Below are 12,338 nucleotides of genomic sequence, written 5' to 3'. Positions count from 1 at the left end.
TATTTGCACAGTATACAGAACTGAATGGTAATTTGTTTTCTTGCGTTTTGTATCTGCTTCAGAAATGGGGATGACGACTGGTTACATAGCAATCGATATGGACCTTACATCTATAGCTAACAAGGGGTTATGTTTTGTTTTTGTTTTTTTTTAAAAAAACCATGGCTGATCTATGAATAGACAAAATATATTTTTTTGAATTTTTTTAAAAAAGGTAATTACGTAGCTTTGAATTGATCAGTGCTCAAATGGACTGTGGCTCGGAAACCATCATTGACCTATTGTCATGTCCGGTTGTTGCTGCCTCTAGAAGCTTCTGTTTCATGGTGGTGTCTTTTTCTTCCTTTTTTAATAAATAAAAATTCCAAGGAAGTAGATAGGCTTTTGATTTCAACGCTGAATCCTGTATGTAATGAGTAATAATAATAAAAAAAGATATATAAATAGCACTAAAATACCTCAATTTTTTCATTAGGTAGAGAGAGACACGTCTTGGCATTACTGACATGGATCAGTTTCATGATGAACTTAGCTTCTGAATTCTTCCAATGGCTTTGTCCCTCCAAGGAGACAACAATGCCTACTATTGTGGCATGATGATTCTTGTCTTCTGACAGGGCCTGCGGGTACTTGGCTTGCAGGTGTTGCCCTGTGTTTGAAAGATTCGCAGAAGTAGGCTTTGATGAACCATTCCATCGATGTACTATCCCAGGGCTCAAGAAAAACCCCAGCCATCACCACGTTGATACGTAAGCAATTTTTTTGGCAAGGATAGTTCTACGCTGTCGAATAAATGTGTTTTGACACTATTTGAACTGTCATGGCTCAATGCTGTGGAATCTTGGGAGTTATTGGACATTATCACACTACATTTTAAAGCACATGCGTCAAGACTCGTGGGCCAAATATGGCCCGCCATGTCCTTTAATGCAGCCTTCCAGATGCTGGACTCCAACCCCTGTATTCCTTATCGTTAGACATTATCATGACTAGAGCTGCTGGGAGTTGGGATAGAGTCACATCTGGAAGGCTGCAGTTCATTCTGATAATAATAATAATAATAATAATAATAATAATAATATAATGATAATTTTATTTTTACCTGCCATTCCTCACAGCTTGAGGGGCTTGAATTTAGATACAAGGTTTGTGGGTAAGGTGTCTGGCTTTAAAATGTCCTTTCATTTTTCCCAACCTCAGAGCCACAAATGCCATTGGGTTGCATTTCCCATTATCCCTAGTTTGCATGGCGGCTCATTAAAAGTGATGGGAATTGTCATTCAATAACATCTGGGGACCCAGCTGGGCAAAAACTAAAACCATTCTGTGAAAAAATTATAGTTGGACACCCCCCCTCTCCTCATCTCCACAGATTCTCCATGGATTCAGTGGCCCCTTTGAAGGCAACTATAAGGCTGATGGGGCCCTAGATGGAAATGAGTTGGACACCTCTGCTTTAAAACGTAGATAAAGAGTAGGCATCCCACTTTCAATCTTATGGCTGCCTCCTGTGGAATCCTGGGATTTGCAGTTTAGGGACAGGGCTTTAAAATTCTTAGCCAGAGAGGTCCTGGACCTAAACTACCAACTCCAGAATTCTGCAGGAGGCAGACAGAGGATTTAAAGTGGGATAGCTACTCTTTAAAGTGTAGTGTGAATAATAATAATAATAATAACAACTACTACTACTGAATTTGTATTCCGCCTTATCTCTCCAAAGGGACTCACATAGTTTGGTGAGGCACCAACCCTCTTTGCCAGAGAAGATGAAAGCTCTTGTCAAACTGCAGCTCCCAGGATCCCATAGCCTTGAGCCATAGCAATTCAAGTGGTCATAGAATCATAGAATCACAGAATCAAAGAGTTGGAAGAGACCTCATAGGCCATCCAGTCCAACCCCCTGCCAAGAAGCAGGAATATTGCATTCAAATCACCCCTGACAGATGGCCATCCAGCCTCTGTTTAAAAGCTTCCAAAGAAGGAGCCTCCATCACACGCTGGGGCAGAGAGTTCCACTGCTGAACAGCTCTCACAGTCAGGAAGCTCTTCCTCATGTTCAGATGGAATCTCCTCTCTTGTAGTTTGAAGCCATTGTTCCGCGTCCTAGTCTCCAAGGAAGCAGAAAACAAGCTTGCTCCCTCCTCCCTGTTGCTTCCTCTCACATATTTATACATGGCTAACATATCTCCTCTCATCCTTCTCTTCTTCAGGCTAAACATGCCCAGCTCCTTAAGCCGCTCCTCATAGGGCTTGTTCTCCAGACCCTTGATCATTTTAGTCACCCTCCTCTGGACACACTCCAGCCCGCCAACACCTCTCCCGAATTGTGGTGCCCAGAATTGGACACAATACTCCAGGTGTGGTCCAACCAAAGCGGAATAGAGGGGTAGCATGACTTCCCTAGATCTAGACACTATGCTCCTATTGATGCAGGCCAAAATCCCATTGGATGGAATAAACTCTAAACCGCAAAGGATTAGATAGAAGTCACCATTTTATATGTTATTCATTTTTTCATCTTTTTTTTTATCTTTTCACAGTTTCAATTCTTCAAATTTATTCAAACTTTTTTTTTCAATTTTTAAATTTGTTTTAATTTTGTTCTCTCTAACCTTCTTTGTCTATATTTGTACTGGATACCCCCCCCCCTCTACTTTCTTTACTTTTCTTTTATACAATTGTTCCCCCACTTTACATGGAATTCTATACTCTCTCTTTCCCGTTCCCTCATTATTATTAATAAAAATGTACTTGAATTTTTTAAAAATATGTACAATTATTATAGTGTCAAAACTGCATTCATTTGACAGTGTAGACGGACCCGAAATTACTAAGCTCGGGACCCTTTTTCTTTGAAATCACTGGCAATGTGTGGTGAGTGGGGATTGGACTCTTGAAACCCTCTTAGTGTCTGTCTGTACCTGTTTCTAAGGACTGGGTAGGAATCTGACCCATCCGTATGTAGAAATTCATGAATTGTGTACGGACTGTTACTAATCTTTTCTCAAAGTGCCTGATAACACTGATAGGCTGTTTTGAACGTGGGGCTGGGAAACAAAAAACTTGAAAACTGTAATAAAAGATATCCTAATCAGCATCACTTGAGGCTCAGTTCTAGATCTGGCTTCTGTTTTTTTTTTTTTTGGCTATTTGGTATTTGTAACGAAATACCGTATTGTATTGCATAATACTCACACTTTCCTCGGTTTTTTTTCATTGAAGAGTGATGTGACTATTACGCGATGAAAAAAAGTCTGCGTGATTCTCTGGTTCATCAGGGTTTTTTTTAAACTGCCTTGCCTCCAAAAGGATGAGGAAGAGGGATGAGCCAACCTAAAAGAGTTCTGTTTCTGTTTGTTTGTTTTAAACTACAGAGCCATTTTTAAAACTACAGAGAGATTTGGGGCTCATTTTTCTTCTCTTTTTTCCTTCTCTGAAGGCAAGGCAGTTTTAAAAATGCAAAATGGAGGCCTCTGTAGCTCAACTCTTCTCTCCTCGCTCCTCCTTCTGAGGCCTTAAGGCAGTTTACAAAACCTGGAATGAAGCTCTTTGGAGGAAGGAGGAGAGATCTGAGTTCCAGACACCTCAATTTCATGTTTTTTAAACAGCGTTAAGGCCTTGGAAGAAGGAGAGAAGAGTGGAGCTTCAGAGACCTCAATTTTATAGTTTTTAAACTGCCTTCAGAGAAGGAAGGAAGGGAGAATCAGCCCCAAATGGGGATGCGTCTGTTATGTGAGGAAAATAAAACTGCAATTTTTGGCACTCTCAAAAATGCAGTGTGCGACTATTTTGCAATGAAATACGGGTAGTTGAAATATCAAAAAAAAAAAATGCTTCCTTCCATGCATGCTGGGCATTTGGATTTTCCATCACTCACAACTAACAAGCTAGACATTCAGCTAGCAAAGGAAACTACAGAGTGAGACACGAAGGCCTTCCAGACAGACAGTTGGCTCAGGCAGACGTTTTAGAGCAAAACTGTCCGTTTTCCTTAGACTTAAGGGAGCAAAGTTGTTAAACATTCCAGAAAGCGCTGGCCTTGAGCAACGAATCCGCATCCAAATGACTGGCTTTTGGGGTGGGGGCAGACTTTTCTTCATACGTTGCAATGTTTGGGAATGTTCTTTATATTGAAAAGGCCTGGGAGAAGGTGTAAAACATTTGGTGGTGTTTTTTTTTAAAGAGATCTGATAGTTCCTTTTCTTTTTCTCTCCATCTTAATACTGATTTTGTGTGTACAGCAGTATCCTTTTTCACTTATTTATTCCATCGGTAGCTATTGTTTGTACAATGTACAATGGTTTCATTTTTAAAAATAAACTTTTAAAACTACGACATGAAACACAGTGTGGCGCTTCTGATTGTGACTTTGTTGAAGGTTTCTTCTCTTTTTATAGGCTTCTGCCTGTTGCTAATGGTACAGCAACCTGAATGAAGTTCCTTTATGATTCAGTTTTCCCCCAGAAACCCCTCCAGTATGTTCTTTTGGTCATGAAGCTTTCTCTTCAATTTGTTTCCACAACAAGCCATATTTTCCAAAACCCAATTCTCATGGGGACAAAAAGTACACAGGCAGCAAAGGAAACTCCACAGGGGTGTTACCCTTCCCTATGTTATCCCAAACTAAAAAAAAAAAAATACAATGTATTGTCAAAAGCTTTCATGGCCAGAATCACTGGGTTGTTGTAAGTTTTTCGGGTTGTATGGCCATGTTCCAGAAGCATTCTCTCCTGATGTTTCCCCTGCATCTAAAAAATACATATTTTTGACTGGAGTTGTAGTCAAGCTTGACCCCCTCCTAAACAAAAGATAGTTTATAATCAGGGAACTTGTAGTTTTGCCAAGGACACTAGGCTGGAATGATATGATAAGAGTTAAGTCTTGGCCAATTTGCTAAGGGACTAACAACCACAACAAGGGCCCCTTCCCATGTTAGATCTCTGTACATTTAATCAAGGAGATATATCAATCAATCAATCAATAGGTAACAAATATACTGGAAACCATGTCACAAAAGGTATTTGACCTCTGCTTAGCCTGAGCCTAGAATTAATGACTCTTTTAATTGTTTCCTACCCCAGTCAATGACTCTCAAACAAAAGGACTCCTAGACCTTTTGTCTGAAGCTGGGCTGAGGAAAATTTACATTTCTAGGCTTTAGGCTAAAGGCTAGCAAAGAGGAAAAGTCAAGTAAACAATACATTTTATGATCTTGCCCTTATTTCTCAAATCCCAAAATGTATCTTTTCTGCCAATTCTTGCCTTTCTATAACCTTTGACTCCCCTTTTCTGATGCTGGACCCTACTAAAAGATATCCTACTAAAACACACCTATATCTAAATCATCACCCACTTTGAAAATAATCCCAAGCCCCATTTTGCTTCCTTTTTTCTTTCTTTTCTTTTTCATTTCACACACTCTCTCCCATCAACTAACCAATCCTATAATCCCCTCCCTTGCGTCAGATTCCCCTGTCCCATCACCTGTGTCAACCCAACCCCTCTGTGGATATGGAGATCTAGAGGATCTCTCTTCTTCACCCATGGGCCCTTTCCTTTCCAAGAGGGGTCAGCCCGTCTAGATGTCCTTGCCTTCCTGTGACCCTCATGTGGATGTCCCACTATCCTTTTCTATAATTTCATATCCCCCTCCCTTGAGAAATCCGAGGGAGATAGGAGCCCCTTGCAAGCCTCATGTCCATGAGTAGTGAACTTTTGTCAACATCTTCCTGGCCTAGCAAGATCAGCCAACATCTTGCCAGGCTTTGTTGGTAGATGATTGGATTCAATCATCTACCTCAATGTAACCTATAGAACTAGGCGATAACAGAGGACCAGCAGAGCCCTGAGGACCAACCTTCCTTTCTGTTGCTGTTTGGACAATAGGTGGCAATTACCATTTGGTATGGCATTCACAGTCACAGGAAACCATGCCACCGTTTTTAAAAAAGAGTCATTTCCTCTTTCTTATTCCCAGCAACTGAACATTTATCCTTCCAAGGATGGATAATACTTTCTGCAGGAACTTAAATGGGAGTCCAGTTCTCAGGGCACTAGATTCAATCCAGACTGATACATAAGGGGACAATAAAGGTTCTGGAGACCTATCGATTCCATTGTTTTTTTCATGCCAGGGATAGTTAGTCCCATTACAAGTCATTTGCACCTTTTGTTCAGGGACCACCAGCCCCTCTTTCATCATTGGACAGAGGAAAATCTACATTGGCGGCAGGCAGCGCTTTCCCATTGGCTGGGGCATGCCAGACTCCTGCCTCCGATGGGAGACCTGATTGACATCATCTAGGCTTGGCCAATCATGGCCAAGCCGGGTCCAGCTGGGGGTGGTGGGAACTTTGAATGTGACATGTATAAAAATGCTTGTTTTGCTGTATAATGGATCTCAGTTTATTTTGGACCGATTACCGCAGGCTGGCATCACTTCCAGCTGAAATTAAATAAATACCTTGGTGGCTTCTGCTTCAACTTGGTGAGATTTATTCTAGAATATTGGCTTCTTTTTCTCACCGGTCTAATTATATTATTATTATTATTATTATTATTATTATTATTATTATTATTACTTTATTTGTACCCCGCTAGCATCTCCCAAAGGACTCGATGCGGCTTACATAGGCCGAAGCCTCAAAACACAGTACAACAATACAATACCTAAAGCAAATTAAAAACAGTTAAGCAGAATAAACAACAACAGTAACAATACATCGAGACACTATAAAACTGGGCCGGCCAGAGTAGTGGGTACAAGATTAAAAGTGCTGATGTGGCGGGAGGAATGTAGGATTATAAAGTAAGTGCAGTGTGCGGTGTGCAGTGATCTTAGTTCTACTAAAGTGCTTCTAGGACTTGGTATCGGAGGTTCCTAATCTGAGAAGGCACATCGGAACAGCCAGGTCTTCAAGTTCTTTCTGAAGACTGCCAGTGTAGGGGCCTGTCTAAGATCTTTTGGGAGGGCGTTCCAAAGTCGGGGGGCCACCACAGAAAAGGTCCTGTCTTGAGTCCCCACCAAGCGCGCTTGCGACACGGGTGGGATCACGAGCAGGGCCTCTCCAGATGACCGAAGTGAACGTGTGGGTTCGTAGACGGAGATGCGGTCATGCAGGTAGGGTGGTCCCAAACCATTCAGGGCTTTGTAGGTAAGCACCTGCACCTTAAATCGGGCTCGGAAAATAAACAGCAGTCAGTGGAGCTCCTTAAACAGGAGGGTTGACCTCTCTCTGTAATTAGCATCCTGGCTGCTGCCCGTTGGACCAGTTGGAACTTCCAAGCCGTTTTCAAGGGCAGCCCTACGTAGAGCGCATTGCAGTAATCCAATCTAGAGGTGACCAAGGCATGGACCACCCCGGCCAGATCAGCCTTCGCGAGGTACGGTAGCAGCTGGCGCACAAGTCTCAGTTGTGCAAAAGCCCTCCCGGACACCGCCGACGCCTGAGCCTCAAGCGTGAGCAATGAGTCCAAGAGGATTCCCAAACTGCGGACCTGTGGCTTCAGGGGGAGTGTAACCCCGTCCAACACAAGTAGCCACCCTATACCCCGATCCGGTTTGCGATCGACCAGGAGGACCTCTGTCTTGTCAGGATTGATCTTCAGCCTGTTCCTCCTCATCCAGATAGACACAGCGGCCAGGCACTCGTCCAGCACCCGAGAGGCCTCCTTGGAATTAGGTGGAAAAGAGTAGTAGAGTTGTGTGTCATCTGCGTAGAGATGGCACCCAACTCCAAAACTCCGGATGACCTCTCCCAGCGGTTTCATGTAGATGTTAAAGAGCATGGGAGAAAGAATAGAGCCTTGCGGGACCCCACAGGTCAAAGGCCACGGATCCGAGCAGGCGTCTCCCAGCTTCACCATCTGGGTTCGTCCTTACAGGAAGGACCGGAGCCACGACAAAACCGTGCCCCCGAGACCCATCCCAGAGATACGACCCAGAAGGATACCATGATCGATGGTATCGAAAGCCACTGAGATGTCCAAGAGAACCAACAGAGTCACACTCCCCCCGTCCAGCTCTCTACGGAGCTCATCCACCAAGGCGACCAAGGCTGTCTCGGTGCCGTGACCAAGCCTGAAACCAGACTGTGACTGATCTAGGTAGTTGATGTCATCCAAAAAGCCCTGGAGCTGGGAGGCGACCACCTGCTCCAGCACCTTACCCAAAAAAGGGAGGTTGGAGATTGGCCTGTAATTGCTCAGCACCGTGGAGTCAAGGGAAGCCTTTTTGAGGAGTGGGTGAACCACAGCCTGTTTCAGATTAGGTGGAAAAATCCCTTGCTCCAACGATGCGTTAATGATCAACATAAACCAATCGACCAACCTCTCCTTGGCCGATTTAATAAGCCAAGATGGGAAAGGGTCTAGAGTCCTCTTCCATGGTCTCAGGAAGAACAAGCCTAAAAGAATCCCAGAAAATTGGACAAGCAGATACCTCCATCACCTCTTCTGGCACTGCGATGAAATTGGAGTCGAGCTCAAGGCGTATCTGAGCAAATTTACCTGCAAAATGGTGTGCAAAGTCGCAACACCGAGTTGCTGGGTCGTCAGAGGTCTCCTCCACCACAGGTGGGTGAAGGAGTTCCCCGACAACCCTAAACAACTCCGATGATCTAAAGCCTCTCTTAGGGCATACTTCGTGGCTATACAGGTGGCCAGGGATTCATTCACGACCACCCGTATAGCGTCTGCAGCACAATAGGGAGATGCACAATAGGGAGATGTCCAGGGCGATAGATACGATCGCTCCCGAACGCCCCATCTCGTTGCGTCGTGACAGGCCGTCTCCCTGGTTCACCGGGGAGCTGGCTGTGATGAAGCACATGAGAAGGGGGCTAGAGTGCAAGTGGAGGAGATCTTGGGACGTGTCTGATCAAGCAACATCCGCTGCCGTTTTAAATTGCTCGATAACAGAGTTACAGTTAAAACATGTGCCTGTCCCAACATACCTATGAATTCAACTTAAGAACACACCTCCAGAATCTATCTTGCCCCCAACTTGAGGACTGCCTGTATACCTTGCGTGTCTATGTACATACGCACAGGGGCCCATAGGGGCGCTCGGAGGGGGCTGGCTCTCCGATTAACAGGGGCTGTAGGGGGCGGGGTCTTCGAGAAGGAAGCAAGCCCCGCCCCTCAGTGGAAGGTTCGCGCCCCTTCCCTGAGCCGAAGGTGGCGAAGCGAGCGCCCTGAGGGGCTGAGTGTGCATCCTGGGGGCAGAGCAAATGTATTGTGGGTGGGGCGAGCGTCCCGAGGAGTGGGATGTGCTTCCGGGTGGCAGGGCGAGGGTCTTGGGGTGAGGCGTGCTTCGTGGGGGTGGAGCAAATATCTTGGGGGCGGGGCGAGGGCGTGCGTCCTGAGGAGCGAGGTGTGCATTTTTTGGGGCTGAGCAAGTGACTTGAGGGTGGAGCAAGGGTTTTGGGGGTGGGGTGTGTGTCCTGAGGAGCAGGATGTGCATCCTGGGGGCGGGGCGATAATCTTGGGGGCGGGCTGTCCTTTTGATGGGCGGAGCGAGCGTCCTGAGTAGCGGGATGTGCTTCCTAGGGGGAGAGTGAGGGCCTTGGGGGTGGGGCTTGTGTCCTGAGGAGCAGGGTGTATTTTTTGAGGGGCGGAACGTCCTATTTAGTTATTTATCGTGTCACGAGCAACCAGACAGTTGTATTACATTTTTCACTATTGGCTGCCACTTCCCGGTAGATGTCAGGTGGTGCAATATCGGCTAGACAGTGTAGTTTCTCCAGTGGTGTAGGGCGCAGACACCCCGTGATAATGCGGCATGTCTCATTAAGAGCCACATCCACTGTTTTAGCGTGGTGAGATGTGTTCCACACTGGGCATGCATACTCAGCAGCAGAGTAGCAAAGATCGTTGTGATCCCCAGGTTGTGCCTGTCAGCTTTCGTATGATATTGTTTCTAGCACCCACTTTTTGCTTGATGTTCTTGTAGGTCAGAGCATGGTCCAGAGTGACTCCCAGGTATTTGGGTGTGCTGCAATGCTCCAGTGGGATTCCTTCCCAGGTAATCCTCAGAGCTCGGGATGCTTGTCTGTTCTTAAGTTGAAAGGCACATGTCTGTGTTTTAGATGGATTAGGGATCAGCTGTATTTCCCTGTAGTAGGCAGTAAGGGCACCTAGAGCTTCGGAGAGCTGCTTTTCAACCATCGCAAATCTCCCTGCTTGAGCAGTAATGGCACGATCATCAGCATAGATGAAGCTCTCTGTCCCTTCTAGCAGTGGCTGGTCATTTGTGTAGATGTTGAACATGGATGGGGCAAGCACACTCCCCTGAGGCAGGCCGTTCTTCTGTTTCCGCCATCTGCTTCTCTGGCCCTGGAACTCAACAAAGAAGCTCCTGTTTTGTGGCAGGTTTCCTATGAGGCAGGTGAGGTGGGAGTCCTTTGTGATATTATACATTTTTCTCAGAAGGAGGCAGTGGTTTACGGTATCATAAGCCACTGACAGGTCTATGAAGACAGCTCCTGTGATCTGCTGCCTTTCAAAGCCATCTTCTATGTGCTGAGTCAGGTACAGCTCTTGCGATGTGCAGCTTTTGCCTTTCCTGAAGCCAGCTTGCTGTGGGATCAGACATGGGTCTATTTTTTCCATAATTCTATGCAAAATGAGTCTCTCCAGAACTTTGTAGAGGTGGCACAACAGGAAGATTGGTCTATAGCTTTTTGGATCATTACGGTCTTTGCCTGGCTTCAAAATGGCTATGACTCTTGCTTTCCTCCAGATTTTGGGGATCTGACAGGATGCAGTGCAGTTGTTCATCAGTTCCAGCAGCCAGCACCCTTGCTTTTGGACTAAAGTTCTTGATTTGTTCCATCCATAGATCGTCCAGGCCAGCTGCTTTGCCATTTTTACATTTATTGAGAGCCATTGTCCAATTCAGTAAATGTAAAGGGTTCATGAAGGTTATTGTTCTCAATCTCTGGTTGTCTGGCTATTGGGTTTTTTTTTTCCTACTTTGGTGGCAGGGTTGGGTTTCCCGTTCTTCAGGAGTTGGTGTGCTATCTGACCTGCCTTTATGTTGGCATGGGTATTAGTTTGTGAGGGGTCGTTGCTCAACTGTCTCAGCAGCCTCCACGCCTTCTGGCTGCTCCTGCCCATGTCCGCCTCTATGATCAGCTTGATCCACTGTTCTTTCTTGGCTTCAGAGATGGAGGACACAATGCTCTGCACTGCCTGAAGGGTTTGCTCACTAAATGGGTCTTTGTTGTGGAGCCTGTAATAGTTTTCCAACAAGGCAGGTGTTTCGGGAGTAATGCCCTGAAGGTAGTTGGTTCTGCAGCCTCTCGGTATGGAGGCCCATGAGCAGGTTTTCACGATTTTAATAAAGTGCTCATATTTCTCAGGGATTGGCGCAACCGATGTGATCATGTCATCTAACATGTCTGAGAATTTAGTCCAATCTGACTTTCTGAAGTTGAATTGTTTAAATCGAGCTTCCTGAGGCCTTATGGTTGGGAACAGTTGGCATACTATAGGTCGGTGCTGTGTGTTTGGATTTGGTGTTGTTGTTGTTCATTCGTTCAGTCATCTCCGACTCTTCGTGACCTCATGGACCAGTCCACGCCAGAGCTCCCTGTTGGCCGTCACCACCCCCAGCTCCTTCAAGGTCAGTCCAGTCACTTCAAGGATGCCATCCATCCATCTTGCCCTTGGTTGGCCTCTCTTCCTTTTTCCTTCTACTTTCCCCAGCATAATTGTCTTCTCTAAGCTTTGCTGTCTCCTCATGATGTGGCCAAAGTACTTCAACTTTGTCTCTAGTATCCTTCCCTCCAATGAGCAGTCGGGCTTTATTTCCTGGAGGATGGACTGGTTGGATCTTCTCGCAGTCCAAGGCACTCTCAGAACTTTTCTCCAACACCAGTGGTCCCACTGATTTAGTGCATTGCTGTACGATGCTGTCGCTCACAAATAAGAGGTCTGGGTTATATCCTCGGTGTCATCTCCCGCTGTTGTAGGATGGTGGGAGCTTACTATCACGAATGAGTGAGAGTTTGTGCAGTTCAGGCCAGGAGAGGACAGCCTCTCCATTTTTGTCCTGAGAACGTCCTGAGAAGCGGGGTGTGCTTACTGGGGGCGGAGTCAGTATCTTGGGGGCGGGACGAGCGTCTTGGGGTAGAGCGACCATCTTGGGTCAGGGCGAGGATCTTGGGGGCGGAGCGTGAGTCCTGGGGAGCAAGCGGCTTGGGGGCGGGGCGAGGGACTTGGGGGCGGGGCGTGCGCCCTGAGGAGCAGCGTGTGCTTTTTTGGGGGGCGGAGCGTGCGCTCTGAGGAGCACAGGGAGCTTCCTGGGGGGCGGGGCCAAGGCGCCACGCGAGGCA

Source organism: Anolis sagrei, chromosome X (assembly GCF_037176765.1).
Source record: "Anolis sagrei isolate rAnoSag1 chromosome X, rAnoSag1.mat, whole genome shotgun sequence".
Classification (NCBI taxonomy): domain Eukaryota; kingdom Metazoa; phylum Chordata; class Lepidosauria; order Squamata; family Dactyloidae; genus Anolis; species Anolis sagrei.
Note: the sequence above shows the minus strand (reverse complement) of the source record.